The following is a 22,798-nucleotide window of genomic DNA, read 5'->3' on the forward strand; positions in this document are numbered from 1 at the left end:
ACAACTCGACTCATGCTTACATCCACCCATTTACACAACAATAAAACAAACACAAACAAACCCACCAATATATATACGGTGAGCATATGCTTGCAAAAACACATACAATTAAAAATAACAGTGGGTGATCATGTTGCAAAGGTATAGTACATGGTTATTGTTGGTATAAAATTCCAGTGTGGCCATCACATTTAGAAACAACATGTTGCCCATCCGGATCATTGCAGATATTCTGCCCTCGAGTGCGGAGACTCCCCCACGATTGCTGAGCCTCCACCACGAGTGTGAAGGCCCTTTGTGAATCAGGCCCTGAAACACTACAGACAGTACCACTCTGTTAGTTTCCTTTATTGCTACTTTCCATAATAAACAATTCAGGCTTATAACCTTGATCACTGGCTTGCTCTATAACTAATGAATTTCTACTTTTCCACAAGACATAAAGGGCTCTATAAGCACTCTTTATCAATGGAAGCACACAGCTTCTGCCCAATCAAATGCTGTACTCAGTGTAACCAACCTGTGGGCAGAGCACAACCCCCTCTCTTCGTAGTACTTCTGAAAGTTCTTTTTCTGTAGATCACATAAGGTCTGGCACAGCAGCGTTGTTAGGTCAGGCCTGAACAGTCAGTAATTTACTAATGGTAAAATGCTTTCCAGCAGAAAAAAATGGCTCAAAAAGAATACTGGGTAGAGTGGCCGCTGGAAAGATCTGTGTGCAGCCTATCCATCACATGTATTAATCTGAGCAGTGCCCTTCAGTCTTTCAGTCTTGCGAGTTTCACAAAATGGGTACCACCAGATTGTTCTTACCCAAAGATATTATTAACTGCATTGCATTGCTCAAGGTGGATTTTGGGGCAAGGAAATGTCAGCTTATGTTGAGCAACATCAGTCCACCCTCTGCACAAAAAAGTGGAGTAGGTAAACCAGCTACAATAGTTCATTAAATTAATGTACTCTCTGCATTAAGTTGCAGGTTTGATTGCCCCTACCAGATTCATCCCTTCATTCTTTCAAGGCTGATAAAACAAGGTCTCAGTTTTTGATTAATAAATATAAATAAACCTCAGATTATGCTGAGGTACATACTGAAAGGTAGTATCGGCTCCTTATCCAGATACTGACTATAATGAAGTAACACATTTTTATCTAAGCAATCTAGTATATATTTTTTACCTGATTACAATTAACTAGTTATTGTAATAGCCAGCCCTGGAATGGTGAGACATCCAGTCTGATCACAGATCTAGTAGGTGATGTTGAACTGGATTCAAATTCCGGCCTGGCACCAGTGACATATGTTGTGTGTGCCTGTGGGCCCACCTTCAGTGGGGTTTGCACACTGTGTGCTTTGGTCCTTAGCAGAAACCTGCAGGTGGTGAGGGAGTTTTCACTTAATGCCCAGTTAGTTTGACTCCCATCCTAGCAGGGAGCAAGATGGAGCTTAAGAGATAAATTATTATAGAGGCAATATTCGGACTTTTCAAATCTCTAGGAGATATGGGTCCATTTTGTACTAAAATTAGGAAGTGCAATTTCCAAATTGTGATTCTTACCAAATCGCAATTCCTAATGTACTAAAGAATTCTTTTTAAAATTGCGATTCCAATGGTGTTGCAAATTGACCTACCCCATATATACTAATTAGGTAGAATAAAGCAAAAGGTTCTTTTTAAACACAGCCTGTTTTCCTTAACGGAAAAAGGGATGCTTTTTTTTAATGAAACTTTTACATTTTATTTTTTGAGAGTAGGAGTAGGACCACTGCCTGCCCTTGCAAAATATTTATTTGAACATTTTCAAAGAGATGGGGATGCTTTGAAGACCCCTTCCCATTTGTGAATGGGTTAACACATCTTTCAAGGTGTTGGTAAAATATTACTGTTTTGCAACCAGAATTTGGTTGCAAAACATTAATACATACCACTACAGCACACCAATTTTGAAAAATAGAGTTCAATTTAATAAATTATTTGACACAAAAACAACAAAATCCCAATTGGTATAACCAAAGATATGCAATTGTAAAGGTTCGGATAAAAATAGTACTTAAAAAGACAAAGCACCAACTGGTAGTTAGATGGTCATGCCAGGCCAGGATATAGTCACAAATTCAGGCCAATCATGATGGAGCACGGGCTGGATACAGAGACCAAGCTAGGCCCACTGAGCAAAGTACCTTAATTCGTGATTGTGGAGCGTTGTGAGTTCCCATGTTGTGGATGTGTCACGCAGTGGTGGTTCAGAGGAGCTGAGGGGCTGTGATGCGAAGTCTTGATTAAAAAATGCTTCGCAAAGGAGCACTTCCAAGGAGCAGAGGGGATGCAATGCAAGGTTTTGCATTGGGGATGAGTCATGCAGCAGTGGTTCTGAGGAGCAATGAGGCTGCAATGCAAGGTCATGTGTCTAAATGAGTTGCACATCATCAGTTCCAATGAGCTGTGCGGGGATGTGTCATATTGTGTCAGTTCTGATAGGAAAGCAGCTGGGCTGGCAGAGCACCTTCAGGCCAACTTTCCAAGGGTCCTAGACTTGGATGGCATGTCTTGGGGGTAGCAGGACTCACAACAGTCAGAGACCAAGTGCAGGGTTAGAGGAGGTTGGAGCCTTTTTAGTCTCTGAAGCTCTAATCAGGAGGCCATCCAACAAGCCCTTGGAGTCTCTCTGGTAATCCTGGGATCAAGATGCAGGTCAATTCCTTCTCACTCAGGCAGAAGGGCAGCAGATTAGCAGGGCAGCAGATTAGCAGGGCAGCAGAGTATCAATCAATCAAGCAAATCATCACCGAACCCCACACATATAGCAGGACACACGCTGGGCCCTATCTTCACATCCAGCAACTGAATCTGATACAGCCCCAAATCAGATCTCACCTGGATGGACCACGACATCATACATTTTACCCCTGATCGCCTACTGCACACCACCTCCATCCGAGAGAGTGTTCCTGTTGGACCCGGCCCTTTTTGGCAGGTTCACCCCGAGACTTTTTTGCTTTTTCCTAGCCTGTTTCTGGAACCTGGTGGTGGTGATTTTAGGCCTCTGCGCACTTTTTCACCGTGGTACAGTGTAAAGTGCTTGAGCTCTCTGTGTATGTGTGGTGAGTGACCTGCCCTCCCATAGGAATGAATGGGGAATATGTATGCCCATGGTAGTTCCTGATATGTGGGGAGTGCAGGGGCGAGTTTGATATGTGCGAACTCGTGAGATTGAATGCTGCGTAATGGTATATGCAGCATGACTGTGTCTAGTCTAGAAGTGCCACTTTTAGAAGTTGGTATATTTGTGTAATTTGTGTCTGGTGTGTGATTGGCTGGTGAGCCTGGTCCAGGAGTGCGTGGGCCTGCTTGTGGATTGACTGTCTGGTTTGAGGATGACGGGGTCTGGGGAGCCCCAGGAGGTTGTCTGAGTCAGCCCGTGGATGAAAGGCTGCATCTGCTGCCAGGGAAGTGGAAGGAGATGGCACCTGGGAGTGACTAGGGCTGTGCCTGCCTGACCACAATGCTGGCTCCACCTCCCGCTGGGCGACTGTCACCTCTGTCCCTGACACTGAAGAGAGTTCCCTATAACCAGTTCTAGCTGGTTCTCACACTGCCTGCACAAAGACTTCAAAGACTTTTCTCTGTTTAAGAAGGGGCTGTGTCCCCTTCCGATTGGTTCTTGTTTTTGGACTTGAATCTGCCAGGGGCGTGCTGCTGCTTGGGCCAAGGGGAATCCTTGGGCCCTGCCCAGCCCCTGGATCCCTGAATGCTGGAGGACTTTTCCTTGGGAGCTGCTTGCTCTCCATCTTTCTGAGATCCAGGATTCCCCCTTTTATCTTTGTGGACCGTTTCTCTGTAAGTACCTGGTAGGATTTTATTTCCCCTGCAGCAGAGCACTGTATTGCCAGGAGGAGCGCTTTATGGATGCTGGTGATGTTCCCAGCTGATGGGGGAGCCTGAGTGCTGAGCAGCGCCGCGCTGCAGACCTTCCCAAGGGAATCCCCCTCGTAGGGATTCCCCCCTCCTTTTTATGCCTGCTGAAGTTTTATTATGCAGGTGCCACCCTGCGTCTTTGGATTTAATTTTAAAACATGGCGGGTGCCCGAGCCGCTTTTTTTATATTTCTTTTAATTGAACTCGAAGGAGCCCACCCCTCGATTAATTAGCCCCCAGCCTACAAGTGCCTGAAACGGGCCGCCACGCTGCCCGCGACGACCCAGGAGTGGTTGGCCAGCCGGCCAATTGCAGCGCGGCCGGCCGGAAGTCCCTCCCCCGCAGCCCGAGAGAGAGGAAGTGCGGCCGGGAGAAGAGGCGAGAGGAGTGATGGCCACACGGGGCTTCCGTGATCTGGAGGGAGCCCCGGGAAGAGAAGGAAGCCGAGCGGCATGAGAAAAAAAGCGGAGGGGGTGCGAGGCACATTGCCGGTGCCTGCCCCCACCGCGAACACAGAAGGTGCCGGTGCCTGCCCGGAGGAGCCCCGGTAAAGCCGAAGACAACCCGGTGAGTAGACAGGGCTGGGAGGGGTCCTTGAGGCTTCTGCTGGTGCGGGAGGACGGGCGCAGGATGGAGTACCTTTAGGGCGGCCCGGATGGCAGCGGGCCGCCCCACCGCTACGAGGAAAATGTTGCCAGAGCCTTCGTGGCTCCCAGCCCTCATTAGTGTTTCTTGAGCCTGAGAGGCTCTTGGGGGCATAGGAAACCGAGTTCCCCGAGAGGAGCTCCAACAGTGGGGCATGTTTTCTTTTTGAGCCCCGTGTGGCTCCAACGCAGGCCATATTTGTTTAAGGAGCCTAGATGGCTCCCGGGACACCTCGGGGCATATTGTCGATGCCCGTCCCCTCCTGGGCTTGTGTCGTTCTAGTGCCAGTGAAAGCACCATTGTCGTTTTCAGAGCCCCTGAGGCTCCAGCGTGATTTAGGGGGCCATTGACCTTTCCTAGAGGGCCCCTGGGGACACATAGTTCCAGAGCCTGTGTGGCTCCAACGTTCTGCGCAGTGTGGTGTAAGAGCCTGTGTGGCTCCAACGATTGAGCGCAGTTTTGTTCTAAGGGTCAGTGAGGACCCTGTCGCAGTTTGGACTCTCAGCTGCCCAGCAATTAGTGGGCAGCTGCACCGTTTAGGTCTTGTGTGGTTCTCAGGTACCCAGCAAGTAGTGGGCACCTGCTACGTTTAGGTTTTGCGCCAGTGGCGCACCTCTGACTCGCGCTGCATGGCAGCGCGCCCTGACATTCTGGACACAGGGCTCTTTAGTCCCTTTATTAGATGGGGGCTGTTATGAGACTTTATTTCTGCGCAATGTGATTTCTATGTTTTTAATAGTAATTGCTAATGTGAGTTTTGCGCAATGTGGTCACCTGCTATGTTTAGGGTGGTAATTGCCTACTGTGTGTTTTTGCGCTATTGTATTGTTCTGGCACCTCTGAATGTTTTTAGGCATCATGTGTCTTCCTTTTCCCTGCGCTGACCCTCTGAATGTTTTAGGCATCATGTGTCTTCTTGCGCTTCACCTCTGAATGTATTTTATTGCATCATGTGCTTTGTTCTGAACACCGCTGAATGTGTAGGTTTATGCATCATGTGTTTCCCTTGTCTTACACCTCTGAATGTTTTTAGGCATCATGTGTTTTTCCTTTATTACTCCTCTGAATGGGTGTCATGCATCATGGGTAATGTGTTCTTGTTTCTACCCCTAAATGTATTTTATTCTTAGGTGGTTGTTCTTTTTAGTACATGTGGTCCTAGTGAGGTCCTGGTACATGTTCCCAGTAGTTACTGGATGTGATTTATAACTGTTATTTTGTGCTATACTTATTCTAAGTTCTAGAAGTGATTTTATATCCTATATTCTAATTTCTACTAAGCGCTGATTCTGACAGTGGCCCATGTGGCCCTGTCCTGTAAATAATCCCTTGTGAATATTGCCCGCGCCAGTTGGCACCATGTATTTTGTGTGATACTATCTGATGTGTTACAATACATAAGTTATTTTATAATAACCTTGTGTGGAGTTCCTTTTGTGGTGTGCCTAGTATGTTGTTGCTGTTGTGTGCTAGCGCAAATGCTTTACACATTGCCTCCGAGTTTAGCCTTACTGCTCGTGCCAAGCTACCAGGGGGTGAGCAGGGGTTATCTTGGCGTGTGACTCCCTTGCCCTGACTTGAATGGTGGTTTCTGCCTGGCTTTGGCGTCAGCCTTAGCCTACCAGAAATAGCCATGCTAACAGTTGCTTACTTCAGCTGGACCTCAGTAACTCACCAACAATGGAAAGATGCCCTCAGCACCACCCAGCTAAACATCACGGCCAATCTGAACCAAACAGTAGAGAATTTCAACACCTGGATCACCAACGCTGCCAACCAAGTCATCCCCTCAAAGCCATCCAAGACACACAGACTGACGAAACAAGCCAGCTGGTACCCACCAGAACTCGACACAGCAAACACAAATGCAAACAATGAGAAAGAACGTGGCAGACCAGCAAGAACACCATCAAACAAGCAGCCTACAAAACCAAACTCAACAACTATCACCGCCAGCTCAAAGCCACAAAAATGGCCTTTGCAAGCCGCATTGAAACCAGCACCAACTGAACCAAGGAACTCTTCACATTGTCAGAGAATTCTCCTGCCCCTCAGCCACAGAAAACGCGATCCCTCCCTCTAAAGAACTCTGCAACTCCCAGGCTGACCACATCCACAAGAAGATAGCAATCATCTGCACAAACTGCAAACCCCAGCCGTCCGACATCCTAGGCAACCAGTCAACCACCAACCACCTGCTCACCTCGAGGGAACAACTCTGCACACCGACAACCACTACCCTGATTAAATCAATCCACTCAGGGGCTCCTACCAACCCCTGCCCCCTATGGCTCTTCAACCTCGGAAGCAACCAGATCAGCCACCACCTCACCTCCATCCTCAACACCTCCATAACCGCATCAACACTCCCCAACACAAGGAAGCATGGGGAGGTCAGACCCCTACTCAAGAAAAGAAACTATCTGTGGACCCCAAAGATCCACAGAACTACAGTCAGCTCACCCTCTTCCCATTCCCCTCCAAAGTCCTGGAGCCATCAACACCCAACTCACCAAACATCCAGAAAGAAGCAATCTACTGGACCCAACCCAAACAGGCTTCAGAGCCAACCACAGCACCAAGACAACCCTCATTGCAGCAACAGACAACATCTGAGCCCTACTCAACAGAGGAGAAACGGTCACCCTAATCCTCCTGGACCTCTCCCCAGCTTTCGACACCATCTCCCACCACATGCTCATCCAGGAACTTCACCAAATCAGAGTCACAAACAACGTGGTCAGATGGATGGTGTCCTTCCTCACAGGATGCACCCAGAAAGTCTGCCTGCCCCCTTCACCTCGCACCCCAATTACTACCATCTGCGGAGTACCCCAAGGCTCAATTCTCAGCCCCAGTCTCTTCAACATCTATATGACATCGCTTACAAACATTGTCAGAGCACACAACATCAACATCATCTATCACCCCGATGACACCCAACTTGTCCACTCACTATCAGCGAACCCCACCCAGACAAAGACCGACTTCCACAATTGCATGAAGAATGTATTGACATGGCTGAAAAACAACTGCCCCAAGCGAAATACAGGCAAGACGGAAGTCCTGATCTTCAGCAGACACACCACCCTTTGGTCGACAGAGCTTGGACCCACTCCTACGCCGAAAGACCACGCACCCAACCTCAGCATCATACTAAACAGCGAACTCTCCATGCGATGCCATGTCAACACCGTTGCATCAGCCTGCTTCAACACCATCTCGATGAACTGAAACATCTTCAGATGGCTCCCCACTAGCACCAGGAAAACTGTGATGCAGGCCCTCATCACCAACCGATTCGACAATGGCAATACACTCTATGCTGGCACAACCTCCAAACTCATGCAAAGATTGTAGACCATACCGAACACAGCAGCCAGACTGATCCTCAACCTGCCCAAGAGAAAACACCTCACCCAACACCTCAAAGGCCTCCACTGGCTTCCCATTCACAAGAGGTGCCAGCTCAAGCTCCACTCCTGACCCACACCTACAAAGCCCTCCACAATATTGGGCCACACTACATGAACTAACACCCCCCAGAAATCTGCGCTCCCCACACCTCGCACAGGCAACATGCATCCACTGTAGCCGCAACGGAGGACTCTCCTTTTCTCACCTTGCCGTAAAAGCCTGGAACACCCTCCACCTGCACACTTTACCCTCACTCAACCTCTTCGGGAAAGGACTTAAGACCTGGCTCTTTGACTGACACCAGCAGCACAACACCTGCATACTCCACGGGGTGATAAGCAGCAATTTACAAATACTATTCGATTGCTTGATTGATTCGGATTCATCCAATCAGTAGTAGCCAGTGCGAGCATGTTACCCATTCTAATTGACTGGTCCTATTTCAGCATTCCCTAAAGATGTGCTAATATTAGTGATAAAACTTGGATAATAAATTGCACACATTTAAAATTTGACAAAAGAACTATCGCTCGTGCCACATGTACTTTGTAGACTCTGGATCAGTTATGAAGTAGGGCTATCTTTTACTTGACAGGATAATTACAGACCTGACCTTATCACTCAGGTTCCACAGGAATTACAGTGTCAAACTTTAGACAACACTACTATCTCTCAATTGGCATTTGTAATGAGTTCTGACTTAGCTACTGGCATACCAGGGGAGACAATAATGCTTCAGAAAAGGGGATTTCAATGCAGCAGAGCTGATCTGGTATCAGGCTAAACAGGGCGCCACCTCTAAAGTGCCAGTATGCAATAACTGATACAGCTGCATCTCTATATGACATTACTTGGTACATAAATCAACATATATAGCTTGTCAAGTGTTGTCCATGAGACAGAACTGTCATATTTCAGACGAATATCAACTCCAATCCACTTTTCCATTTTCTGTGTGCCTGCTATTATTAAATGGGTGCAAAAATCCATTATGTCTGTGGCAAAATTAATTAACTTTGTCCCTACACCACCTGTCAGATGTGATTATTTACTTAAAGACTGCATATCCACTGTGCAGCTGTACTTTTTTTAAAACAGGGCAGCAAAGTAGCAGAGCAGTAGTCCTTGCAGCAGAGCAGTCCTTCTTCTCAGTCTTCCACAGCTCCAGAAGTGCACTGAAGAGTTATATCTTAGTGTCCTTTATTTATTCTTGGTGCCTGCTTTGAAGTGGGAAAAACTATGAAAGTCCTACCTCTACAGAAGTGACTAAAATGTTCTACTTCCCTGCCCTGGCCCCATCTTGTCTAGGGGCACAAAAGACTAATGTGAAACCCTTTGTGATTGCGCTTAGGAAGAGCCTTTGTGATCTGCAAAGTGAACTCTCCCCTCATCCTGACAAATAGCCCATCCTGCCAACACGTATTCCACTTTGTCTCATTGTCTGGGAGCAATACAAAAAAGCCAATTACCACTTGGAAGGAAAGGTAATAGCAGTTGGCTTAGAGAGGGAGTGCAACTGTGAGAGCAATACATATTAAGGATCTAGAGGGACAAATAATTGAGCAAAGAGTGCAATCTGAATTACTAAAGCCAGGTTTGCTAACCCAAACGGAGGAAAGAGATATGGTTAGGAATGGGATGAAAATACCAACGAATGACCTGTCACATGTCGATAAACCTACGAGATCAATGACTCCAGGGGTTCCGTTACCATTAGAAGTTAGGGTTGAAATACGGGAAAAAAGTGAATCAGCTAATGATTACACATCACATAACAAATCACTAGATCACGAGCAAACCGTAAATAATGCAGTCACATTTGTACAAGGAACGCAAAACCAAATTACTGGTATGATTAACTCTGCAATGGGAACAATAATGTCAATAAGAAAGAGTGGAGAAATAAATATGGAATTGTGTTATGAAAATCAAGATGGTGATACTGCTAACCAGTTAAAAACAACACTTATTAAGGAAACAAATATGGAAAGCAATGATCAAGTGATATCTAAAACTGAATACAGCGGTAAATACGATCATATGGTTAAATCAAAAATCCAATTAGGAAACCAAGAAATTCATCAGGCTTACACTAAAACTCCCATTAGTAACAGGGAAATACACATCGAAAAAAATACTAAAAATGAGGATAATCACAACCTACAATCTATATGGGATATATTTTATCAAATATCAACACTAACGCTGGTAGCACTGACATATCAGTCGAATAAAATAGATGCTAAAATTGAAATACTTGGAGTTATGGTCAATTCAGTCGCCGGAATCGATCGTAAATTAGCTGAGTTAAACTCCTTAATAACAAAGCTCAAAAAGAAGCAGAATCAAATTATTTCGATTGTACATGTTCACCCATAAATTATAATAAATAAACTATCAACTATTCCTGATGTAGTGAACTCCATACTAAAAGATGTTAAAGACATTCCCCCAGATGCATCAAAGTTATGTTTTGCAAGTCCTTAATAGCAAATTTTAAGGATTCGCTATTAAAGACTCGCAAAACGGAATGCATGTAGGAATCGCAATGTTATTTGCGATTCCTACTGATTCCTTATTTGCGATTCGCTAATTGCTAATCGCAAATAAGGAATGGCTTTTCCATTCATTCCTATGTCGCAAATGTGCCGCAATTTCAAGGGTGCCAGGGTGTCCAAAGGACACCCTGTTGCACCCCTGAAATGATAATGTTCACTGGTGTTGCACACACACATTTCCCAAGGACATGTGTGTGTGTAATATACAACTAAGTTTTTGCTATTTACCACGTAGTTTGGATTCGCGGTAAATAGCGACCCCAGATTGCGAATTCGCAATCTTGGAATGGTTCATGCATTGCATTTAAGGAATCGCAAATTACGATTCCTTAAATGCAATCGCAATTTGAGAACTCGCAATTATTTGCAAATTCTTAAATTGCGAGTGCATGAACCCTTGATGCATCTCAAATGCCATTTTTGCGGGCGCAAACGGACGAATTTTGCGATTTGCCCCGCATGCACTCGCAAAAATCCTTGATGCATCTACCTGATTGTGCACAAAAAACATGAAGACCAAAAAGAAGAGATATGTTATTCTGACGAAAATCCATCTGCTTCTGCAGAAGAGGGAAAAATTGAGCAAACTGGTGACATAATAGAGTCTAATATCTTGACTGAACTAAACTTAGAAATACTGCAGAGCACAAAACAAGAAACAAGTAAGTTAACAAGTAAAGAAATACTGCTTGATTTCCCAGAACAGTTGAATAAAGAAAGAGAGGATAATGAAGATCTAATAGCCTTTAAAACAACAAAGAGACAAAAGGAAAAAATTATGTAAAGCAAGAAATATGGCAAAAAAAGAAAACGCAGTCAAAACATACTAGAAACACCAACTGATGTGACAAAAGTAGAGGGAAAAAAAGGAAAATTTCAATAGGAAAACAAGATAGAGATCTATCTGGGAGTCAACCTGCAAAAATATTTATAACAAACTGAAAATATTATGATATATTTATAAAACCCAGGAAACACCCTGCCGACCAAAACCCTCTCCCGATAAATTCAATTATATTAATGAATAATACTGATTGAATAGCTGGCATATTAGAACTGGAGGGGAAGAAAGTCCAAGATAAAGAAAAAATATATAGCCTAAAAAGGAATGGCTGTGTAATAACAAAGGAATCTACTTGTGATATTCAAAGCGACCCGATTAAAAATACGAAATCCGTAACTCCCCTTGAACCTAAAATCTCACTAACTAGCAAAAATGAAGAACAAAGGTATATTGGTCCAGTACTTCAGAGAACAATTCACCAAGACTAAAATAATGCACAAAGAGTAGACTGGAACTTGACACAACAAAAAGATAACCTAGTTGCGCAAAAACATTCAATAGAGGAAACTAAGAATAACTCTATGATATCGAAAGAAATGATTGTGGATACGAGGCATAAACCAAAATGAGATGACCTAGTTATTGTAAGAAGTGGTTAAGATACACAATTTATATATAAGGAACACCAAAATTCTCAGTATAGGAAGAGAGAAGCATTGTTTTCTAAAAGGTCTGCCCAAATGATTCTTACTCCATTATACGACTCATGTGGCAACCATGATATTTTGAATAGAGGAAATATCCTTTGGCTGTTGAAATCAGTACCATCACTAGAAAAATTGACAATGGAAGATATTGAATGGAAGATATTGAATGTTAAGGTTTTTTGCAAAACCACGAAGGTAGTCAACCAATAACACTCTAATCTGTAGATACTCATTCTATAGCGGACCAAATCATGCAGGAACAAGAACCTTTTCATAGCTGGGGGATAACAATCAGTCAACCAGCCCCAAAGGTTTATCCAACTCCACTTATAAAAGAAGAAAGTCCAATGAGAAGGGTAAAAGGGATAAAAGACGACTTAGTCTTTTCTATATTAAAAAATCCCCTGAGGAAAATATGCTGCGATGAGGAAAAGTCTAAGAATGAAATAAAAGTCGAAAAAGTAACAGGAATAAATGAAAAATGGATTCTGACAGCATTACATGGTAACAAAGAAAAATGACAGAATACATTACAAGATAAAACAGAAGAATTGAATATGGACATTTTAACAAAAGGAGTATGCTCATGGAACATAAATGGTTTATGCAAAAAGATAATAAATGCCCAATTAGTTACACTATCAAATCTCTTTCAAATTATATTATTGCAAGAAACATTGGCAATGGACCCTTTTATACTACAAGGATACAAAGGATACTTTGAGCCTGAAATTAAACAGCTTAAATGTGGTAGTACCTGTCAGGGCCTAGCAATATTTGTACTGATTGACCTTAAAGTTGAACATGAGAAATTAGTTATGAATAATTCTAACTTTCAAGTGGTAAAGTTGAAATATGTAACAAGCGAGGAAAAAAATCAAAAACTCTAATGTTAATCAATATATTTATTCTACCAAATCACACTTCAAGGAAAGATATGTGTGCTGCTCTTACTACCTTCTTATTGGAGCAAATAATGTAAGAACTGTTTGCAGATTTTATTGTAACAGGGGATTTTAATATAAATTTACTGATACACTTCATACGGGACGAATTTATACAGTCTCAAAATCAGCAATGGGCAATCCCAGAAAAAATGCTGGATCCCATAAGTAATGCTAAGCAAACTCTAATGGGGAGAAACTATTTGATGGACGTGGAAGCATGGGGACTATGAATATTAAACGGTAGATTTGCATCAGATATTCCACCAGCTTGGACATTTCAGTCACACAAGTTTAAGTCACAAATAGACTATACAATGGTATCTAAATATTTTTAACAATATTATTTCCTACCATGTAAGGAAGGTGCTGGATAGCAACCATAGTCAACATATAATCAATATAAAATTGGCATGTTTGAAACATCAAAAGTATTAGACAACACAAGGTCAGACCTGTACCATTAATTATAGAAAACTTTTATGGAAAACAAATAATATGGATGATATGAAGGAAAAAGCACAAGAACTAATCAAAGAATTTTTTCAAGATAACACCACGAGGTCTGTAATTAAGCAATTGGGAAACTTTACACACAAAATAGTTAAACCTTATGATACAGTTACTCGAGTACATAAAAAACAAATGACTCAAACGGAAAAAAGGGATATGAACATCAATCTCCCATATACGGTAAGAAAAATCAGACGGACCCGTAACAGACTTAGGAAACAGCTAATTACGTTCCCAAACAATGAAGAAATACAATTAAAATTTAAAAATATCAATCATAATTTGAGCAAAGTAATTTGAAATTAAAAAAATAAAGCCCGGCAGGAATTGTGGACAAAATTCTTCTACGCTAGTAATCAAGCAAACTCAAGGGAGTTCTGGAAAATGAATAATGGTCTAGCCAGACCTAATAAATCTGTGGTAGCATACGAATTAACTGAAGATGAATGGTTTGCATTTCTTATAAAGCTCATAAACCCTGTTTCCAAAGAAAACCTTCAGGAACGCAAGCAGACAAGGATGGTTAAAGCAGACCTAGAATGTGATATTGAATTCTGTATTTCAAAAGCACAAGTTGCTAAATGAATAAAGAAAGAAAAAGACGGGGCACCAGGACCCAATGGAATCCCGTTTGTTCTCTACAAAGAAGAGACAGACTTTTGGTCCATATATCTAACAAAGGTTTTCAACGAAGTCCTACAAACTGGTTTGATTCCAAATTCTTGGAGAGGGTCATTAATATCGCCTATCTTTAAAAAAGGAAATTGCCAGTTACCAGAGAACTATCGTTTGATTACCCTCCAAAATACTGATGCAAAACTGTTTGCAGGGCTTTTATTATCAAGTTTAAAAGACTGGGTAAAGGACAAACGGATATTGCCCCCGAGTCAATCAGGGTTCATCAAAGGTCTAGGAACTTCCACACACATATTATTACTTTCGATATTAATGGATAAAGCAATTTTAGCAAAACAGCCTTTGTATTTTTGTTTTGTTGATTTTAAATCGGCTTTCGGTTGTGTGAATAGACGCTGTCTGTGGAAGAAACTCAAAGATCAAGAAATTACAGACTCTCTATTAAAAATGATTCAACTTTTGTACAATGATACTTGGATCAGGGTGAGGATTGGGGTTGGTCAGACGCTAACCAGGGAAATACCTACGACTGGAGGATTAAAAAAAGGGTGCGTCCTTGCCCCATCCTTTTTATATTTATTTTTAGCAGATCTCTTGGTTTGCAATGGTTAATTGATCGTATATCAACATACGCAAAAGAAAATTATATGGTAATAAATGAAGCAAAGACCAAATTAATGGTGGTTTTAAAAAATCCAAGATTTAAAAATAAATATAAATGGATGTTGGAATTAACGCAATTAGAACACGTTGACTCCTACCGGTATCTTGGAGTTATATTTAATGACAGTGAAAATTTTCTTCCGCAAAAAAAGGATATGATCAGAAAAACAAATACTTCGGTTGCAGCATTTAGGATTTTACAAAAAACAATAAGTGACTTGTCTTATCGCCCATTACTAAAGGTTATTTCGGCAAAATTATTACTTATCCTGACATATGGTTGTGAGGTATTAAATGGGAAAGATGCAGAGATTAATAATAATGCGGTTGCAAAAACGTATAAAAATATATTTTGCCTGCCGAACAGCGCCTCACAAGCGCAGGTGAGCCTGGAATTTGGGTTAAATAACTAGCTAGATGCATAAGAGGGACAAGCTCTTAACGTGTGGAATCGAATAAAAAACGATCAAGAAAACCAAATGTCTCAGCTATTATGGCAAGAAGTCAAAGATAATAGGAAACTGCAGGCAAGGCCTTCTTTAAATAAAGCGCTGGAAGAATTTGATGTAATACCGATTTGGGAGAATACAATTTCCCAGGAAAGTTTTAAAAAAACAATTAACAAACTTACTAATCATCTGTCGCTGATAAAAGAATAAAAGATAATGATATATTTGTAATAAGAAAACATGCATGGCCAATTATTAATGGATTTATGTAAAAAAAAAAAAGGTCCAAGAATATCTTGAAACATCATGGTCGCAGAAAAGCAAACATATCTTTATCAAAGCACGTTTAGGCGTATTGCCGGGTTTATATCATTTACCTACATGGAAGAACACAGAAGAGAATACTCAATGTAGGTTATGTAAATCCGGACAAGATAACATTATACATTTATTATGTCTTTGCCCTGAATTAGAAACTAAAAGGAAAATTATTCTTAAGAGATTATTTAATGATCGTGGAGTAAGGACATGTAGGCAAGCACTGATAGTATGCCTCAACTCTAAAGACATATTCATGAATTCTGCATTTGTAAATTTTTTGTGTGCGGTTGAAAAAAAAAAGGAATAATATTTGAACTATTTATCCATTGTATTCTAAAAATTATTGTGTATTGAATTTTAGCAAGTATAAGATATGATAATCATATATTTAGTATTTTTAAAAGTTTTATATTTGATGACATTTTTAGCAATTTTTTTGTAAGATTGTAATTAATCAAACAAAGAAATACATTTTTGGGGGAATTTTTTGGGAATACAAAAAGACCAACTGCCAGCTATACCTTGACATGTGATCCAGGATACAGGTACCACATGGTTGGTACATGAAAATGCCAACCTTCTAAATGTTTATGAACATGGAAGGCTTGGTTCTGTGCACTATCTGGACTAGACCACTCTTAAACTGTACTAACAAACACAGTGTCAGGATAGATCACTTTTTAATTAATCATAGCACTTCAGTGCTTTGTTCTAAAGCCTGTGTCTTTTTATTTTACTTCTTTTTGTACTTTTTTCAAACAAGATTGGGCCATTATTCTCATGTCATCTTGTCAGGCAAAACATATTTTTCAAAGAAATATTAAACATTCAAAACAGTAACTGTTGGAAGTGGCGGTCCTTATCGCTTACCGCCGCCTCCAAATGCTGGAGGAGGGCGTCCCCGACCCCTAGCTTCAACGTTAGGCTAAGTAAGGACACCATCTGAGATAGCTCTGCTCACCCCCTTAGTAGCTTGGCACGATCAGCCAGGCTTATCTCCAAGGCATGAGTGTTCAGTATGTGCAACCGCACTCACAGTAACCCCATGTTGTCAACACAAATAGACTCCACACGAGTTTTGATAAAATGAGTATAATCTTTATATAAGTAATTATACGATACGACCACTCAATACAAAATCAACATATAAGAATGGGTAGTATTCTTTCCGGTGGGTTGGTAGGTTCTAATCCCAACAACCATTTCTAACCAACAGTCAGGCTTATTTCTAACGGTTTCCAAAAGGTTAGGCCAGTCGTGTTGTTGCAATCACACCCGATGCAAAAGGAAACAAATACTGCAATGCAGAACGATATTCTCTTATACTGTGCAACAGAGAAACAATGCCATATGTAGCGCCACAGTCATGTACTTTGTAATTAAAGGAATAATGCAATGTGTATCACCACCAGCATGACCTGTACCAGGAGAAAACAAAGCAATGCGTCATGCTACAATCCTGTATGGTGCAATGAAGAAATAATGCACTGCGCCACGTTATACCGTTATACTCAAATACTGTGCACTGAGAAAACAATGCAATGCGCACGTTACAATCAGGTAATATGAAAGGGGAATATAACACAGTGCATAGCAAACCAAGCATGTAGTTCGTCAGGAACAAATGGGTCAGGCGTCAAACGACAGTGCGATAGTTCGTTAGCAACAATAATGCAAAGTGTAATACGACAGATTTACGTGTACGTTACCAGTGCCCCAGTTATGGATCAAATGATGACACAAAAGTACTGCTTCCCACTCTGGCCCCAGCACTGCCCCTCCTTGGGTTAGCAATGGCCAGGATCTAAGCTGAAGCAACGGCTCGCGCAGTTGACTGAAACAGGAAGCCGAAAGAGTGTCCCTTCGGGCCCACACCCCACCCCAGGTATTGATCCACGTTACCTAGGCGAGGCGCGACCCCACTCTCCTCCCCGATGTCAGCGACTTGGGCCTTGATCCAGAACTCTGTCACGGGGTGCAGCGGACTCAGACCGGTGAGTCAGCTCTTCCGTGGCTGCCGGTCCAGACCGCTGCGCTTGACTCCGAGGGCCCAATGACTTGGCCCTCCTTCCGGCGGTCTCAGTCCACACCAAGATCCGCCCTCAGCACTGTGGAGAATTTACTTACTATTTGGTGCACCCCCTACTCTGGCACTCCTCACCAGCACTTCAGGTTGCACTTTGACACACACACCGTGCGCTCAAGTCTCTCCTCTTCTCCCGGTCCACACGATGTCCAGGCGCTCTTCACCAATGCCCTGCTGCACCAAGGCACGCATTCCGCGCGTACGAGTCTCACCTCTTCTCCTGGTGCACACAATGTCCAGGAGCTCCTCACCAATGCCCTGGCTGCACCACAACACACACCCAGCACGTCCAAAACTCATTTCTTCTTTTGGTGCCTACAAGGCCCAGGTGCTCCAGGATACCACAACACAAACCCAGCGCCTCAGAGACTCACTTCGTCCACTGGTGAACACAATGTCCAGTCGTTCCTCACCAATGCCCTGGCTGCACTATGACATGCACCAACGTTGGTGACGTTACACTGGCTACCCATCCGCAAACGGATCGCCTTTAAGGCTCTGACCTTGGCCTACAAGGCGCTCCATGCTGTGGGAGCTAAACATCTCCAAAAGAGACTGACCTTTTACCACCCGACCCGCGCGTTGAGGTCAGAATCTCTACTTTTGGCGGCTGTTCCGCGTGTGAAGAGGGCTCGCCTCGGGGGCCGCTCTTTCAGTCTGTTGGCCCCACAGATGTGGAATTCATTACCGCTCCCTTTGCGGGGGGCGTCTACTCTCCTTAACTTTAGAAGAGGTCTCAAAACCTGGCTGTTTTCCCAATAGGTCTGCCAGTAGTTCCGCTTTTTTTCTGTTTGCTTTTTAACCTCTTTTATCTGTGTTGTGTTATTCTGAAATCTGTTCTCCTTACCCAAAACGCCGGGACACTCTTTTTGAGTAACCGTTGCGCTATACAAAAGAACAAATAACATAACATAACATAACATAACCAAGCGCGTCCAAGTCTCGCTTCTTCCTTTGGTGCACACAAGGCCCAGGCACTCGTCATCAACACCAGGGCTGCACCACAACACGCACCCTGCTTGTCCGAGCCGAGCCTTGCCTACTCCTGTGTGCCCACGGTCACGCGGCACAACTTCTGACGGTCTCAAGCTACAAAAGCATGCGCACACCGCGTTGCTTGGGACTTCTCCAGGAACTTTTATGATCCTGTGTTTCCAAACAGGGAGACAGCTTACCACTGGCCCTTAGGGGTTACAAGACACATCACAAAGCACAGTCTTCTTCAAGCAGGGGGACCCAGCACCTCCAAGCACAGTCCCAACAGCCTCTCCTTTAGTTCAAACAGCAAAGTGCAGACCAGCCCCAGATCACAAAGCAAGGATTGGTCTGTCCACAGCAGTCTCTTCAGTTGCTCCTTCTTTAGCAGAGGTTCCTCTTGACCACAGAATGGGTCCAAGCCTTTACAGTCTCAATCCATATCTGTTTCATTCCCATTTTCAGGGGTTTCAGCTCTCCTAATTATACCCCTTAATGTCTTTGAAGCTCCTATGTGCTCAGGGGTCCCTGACCTCTCCCTAAATCAGTTCTGGGTGTCTCTCTCCCAGTGTCACCTTTCTCCCTTTGATACTGGGGGTCTGAATCCTTAATCACTCAGCGGGAGTTGGGTCAATTGGTTTAGAACACCAGCCCAGGCCTTTTCACCTCCCGGGCTTCTCCTCCCCCTACTCTCCCGATGCAGGACAGCCTGGTGCCATCTCAACCCCTCGCTGGGTCAAGAAATCTCCCAGCTCCTCTCACCTTTCAGTTCCAGGCAGACAATCCACATTGCAGAGACACACGGAAGTGCTCAGAGCACAAAAACTCAGCCACTTTCTAAAAGAGTGCTTTAAGAACACACAGTGACAAAACCACCTTCACAGAAAGGTGTGTTATGACATTGTGCGTTCATTCATACTAAACTTCACCACTCCATTATAAACTGACAGGAAACTAGGCTAACAAACACAACACCCAGCCTCCCCTATTCTGTCCTGTGGGCAGGGTGGCCTTTCAGCAGTGAAAAACGAAATGGAAAGTTTTTCACTGTCAGAACATAGCACACACCTCAGAATATGTTCTGCCTTTTACCTACACTGCACCCTGCCCAGGGGTTACCTGGGACCTGCCACAAGGGTGCCCAATGTGTTTCTACTTAGAAGGGAAATTCAGGCCTGACAAGTGGTTGCACTTGTCAGGACAACATGCTAACTTCGCATTCTGAGCGAAGGTCCTACACTGAAGGCATGTGTTCCCTTTTCTGCTCGTCCTTGCATTACTAGCCCTTGGCCACACAGTGCACATCACTAGGACTTTTACTAGTAAGGCAAACATACCAATCATGGCCAACCATTACATTTTAAACAGGGAACTCTGGTACTTTGACACTGATCAACAGTGGCAGAGTACCAACAGCATCTAAATTGGCTATTCTAGGTCAGGAAAACGGGATAGGGGGGAAGCATAAAGCTTAGGGAACTTTAACCAAAGAGGCCAAGTCCTACAGTAACTAGTAATGTCACACCAAAAAATGCAACACACAGTTCCAAATACAATACATAGAACAGTATATAAACAATACAAGTACAAGTAACCAGTCCTTGATTTACAAATACACCTGGCAGACACTCAAATATAACCAGAAAGGCTCCTGCCTCTTGTCCTGCCTGTGTGTAACGCTCAAGGAATAATTGTTTCAAAGAGTGTTATCTTTATGGGGACAAAGAGATGTAGGTATTCCCTTGTTGCACACCCAGCTGTTTATCCCATGAGCACAAGCCAACGTGTTTCGAACACTGTCCTACTTGGGGGTTCTCCTCAGGACTTTGACTTAGTGGTCTTGGTAAATCCATTTCAGCTACTGGTGGGCTGTTTTTTTGTGACACGGTTTCTCTCAAGTTATCACTTGATCCTTCTGTATGTGTCTATTCCAGAATTCCTTGAGGCACTCTAACTTCTGTAGGATCTGTCCTTGTTGCTTTAAAAATATTTGTATGAATCTCTTTCAGCTCACCGGTCCTCCCTCGTCCCTTCTAAAATTGGCCTTTTCATAATTGTGACTTACAATCCAACTTTACCACAAAAGGTTTTCAATTGCGGTTCTTTAGAGACTAACCTTGACATTCATACCTACTCCCAACTGAACGTTATCACTTATTAACTGCAATAAGGTAACCCAATATTATTTTATGGGAGCTGTAGGCCTTGCTGTAGTGAGAAAGGAAGTTAAGAGTTTTTCACTACCAGGACATATAAACCTTAAAACCACATGTCCAATTTTAGTAATACACTGTACCCTGATTTCTGAGCTGTTAGGGTCGACCCTAAGGATCGCTTATTAGTATTGAAAAGGAAGGTGTAGACCTGGCAAAAGGTTTAGTTTGACAGGTCGAAGTGTCAGTTTTAAACTACACACACAGGCTGCAATGGCAGTTCTGAGACAGGTTTGAAAGGCTACTTAAGTGAGTGGCACAATGAGTGCTGCAGGCACATTAGTAGCATTTATTTAACATACCCTGGGTAAATGTAATACCACCTTACTAGAGACTGACAAGTAAATTAACTATGCCAATTGTGGATAAGCCAAAACCATGTTCAGAGGAGGGAGCACAACCACTTTAACACTAGTTAGCAGTGGTAAAGTGTGCAGAGTCCTCAGGCCAAAAAAACGGATTCAGCAAAATCAGGAGGAGGAAGGCAAAATGTTTTGAGGAAGACCATCCTAAGGCTGACAGGTCTAACAACTGTGATTGAGTATTTGGAAGGGATGCCCTAAACATGCCCCTTCCAAATACCGAATATCAGAATTGGGTCAGAAACACAAATTGTAATTCAGTAACTTGTTACTGAATTGTAATTTGACTTTTGTACACTGAAAAAGGCTTTTTTTTGCAGTCACAAAGTTTGCAAATCGGGCCATTTGCGACCTCAAAAAAGCTTTGTACATCTGGGTCCTGGATACACTGTAAGAAGGGCAGATATATCAGTCTATTTCAATAATTACACTAACAACCATTTATATAGCACTGCTTATTACTACTCAAAGGGATACTGTTTAACCCACCTTAGAATAACAAAAGATTGAGCAAAATGGAAGGTTCTAAACGTAAGCCAGTAAACATGTGGCTCTTTGATGCCAGTTCATAGTTCACTAAGTTCAATCAGCTATATAACAAAGGATTGCAACTTGTTACCTGCAGGCAGCCAGGATCTCTGAAACAAAAGCAGTAACCCTCTAAGCTACCTACATTAAATATCAACCCGTAACCTACAGGTTATTCACAGTGAATTGTAGCAGCTTCTATGCTATTTCCTGATAAATACATGAATAAAGCGTCTGATTACAACCTGCAGAGTGGTCTCCTCGGCAAGTGCATTAACCACTACAAATATCTTACTGCGGCTATACCCTGAAGTTTCTTGCGTACACAATGATCTCTGCAACACGTGCATTTACCCCATACGATACTTTTAAATGCAATGTTTGCGATCAACTAAGTAAGCCATAAGAGATGTAATATCTAAATTGTCATTGTTGCCAAATTATTTGGCGTAAGAGATTTTTTTTAATGTGTAATTGACAGTCGGACTCTTCACCACAAGACTCTGACTACCTCGTATGATGCTGCCCCTTTGTGCTTTCATCTTTTTAACCCAAGTTTATGGGACCCTGAGGTATTTACTCAATTTCCTTCGCTGTTAATATTCTGTTCTTTGCGGCCTTCCTAAAATACTCCAAACACTTCCCCTCACACAGTAAGTTATTAACATCAAAAGGCAAATAATTGAAGCCGCTCCGATGAGTGGATTCTAAAAGTCTAGCTCCATAAAACAAGCCTCCGCAATTGAAAAAAAAAAAAAACCAAACAGCAGTGTTTTCACTCATTATTCAACTGAAACAGCAGCGCGCGAGGTCAGGCATTGTACACTTGACTGAACCTGTATTGCGGTGCAGATAAGAAGGATTGCAACTTTACAAGATGAAGTGGGAGCAAAATACCCCCACCGCCCCTCCGGTGCCAGGCCGGGATACGATTCTGGTCCTCGAGCGGACAAATAAGTGCTCATGCAGACAGGAGTAAAAGTAACAATGGAATAGATAAGGTTGTGTATGTAGCACGGTGGATTTTTTTTCTGTCTGGCAGAAAAACATTTTAGTGTAAAACGAACATAAAATACATTC

At 42.9% G+C, this 22,798-nt stretch overlaps 1 protein-coding gene across 1 annotated transcript in view; it reads right to left on the minus strand.

Annotated features, from left to right (window-relative positions):
• Positions 1-22,798, minus strand: part of SLC6A15 (solute carrier family 6 member 15) — a 314,347-nt gene that overhangs the window by 291,166 nt on the left and 383 nt on the right. The window lies entirely within an intron of this gene.

This window comes from Lissotriton vulgaris, chromosome 1_1 (assembly GCF_964263255.1).
Source record: "Lissotriton vulgaris chromosome 1_1, aLisVul1.2, whole genome shotgun sequence".
NCBI classification, from domain to species: Eukaryota; Metazoa; Chordata; class Amphibia; order Caudata; family Salamandridae; genus Lissotriton; species Lissotriton vulgaris.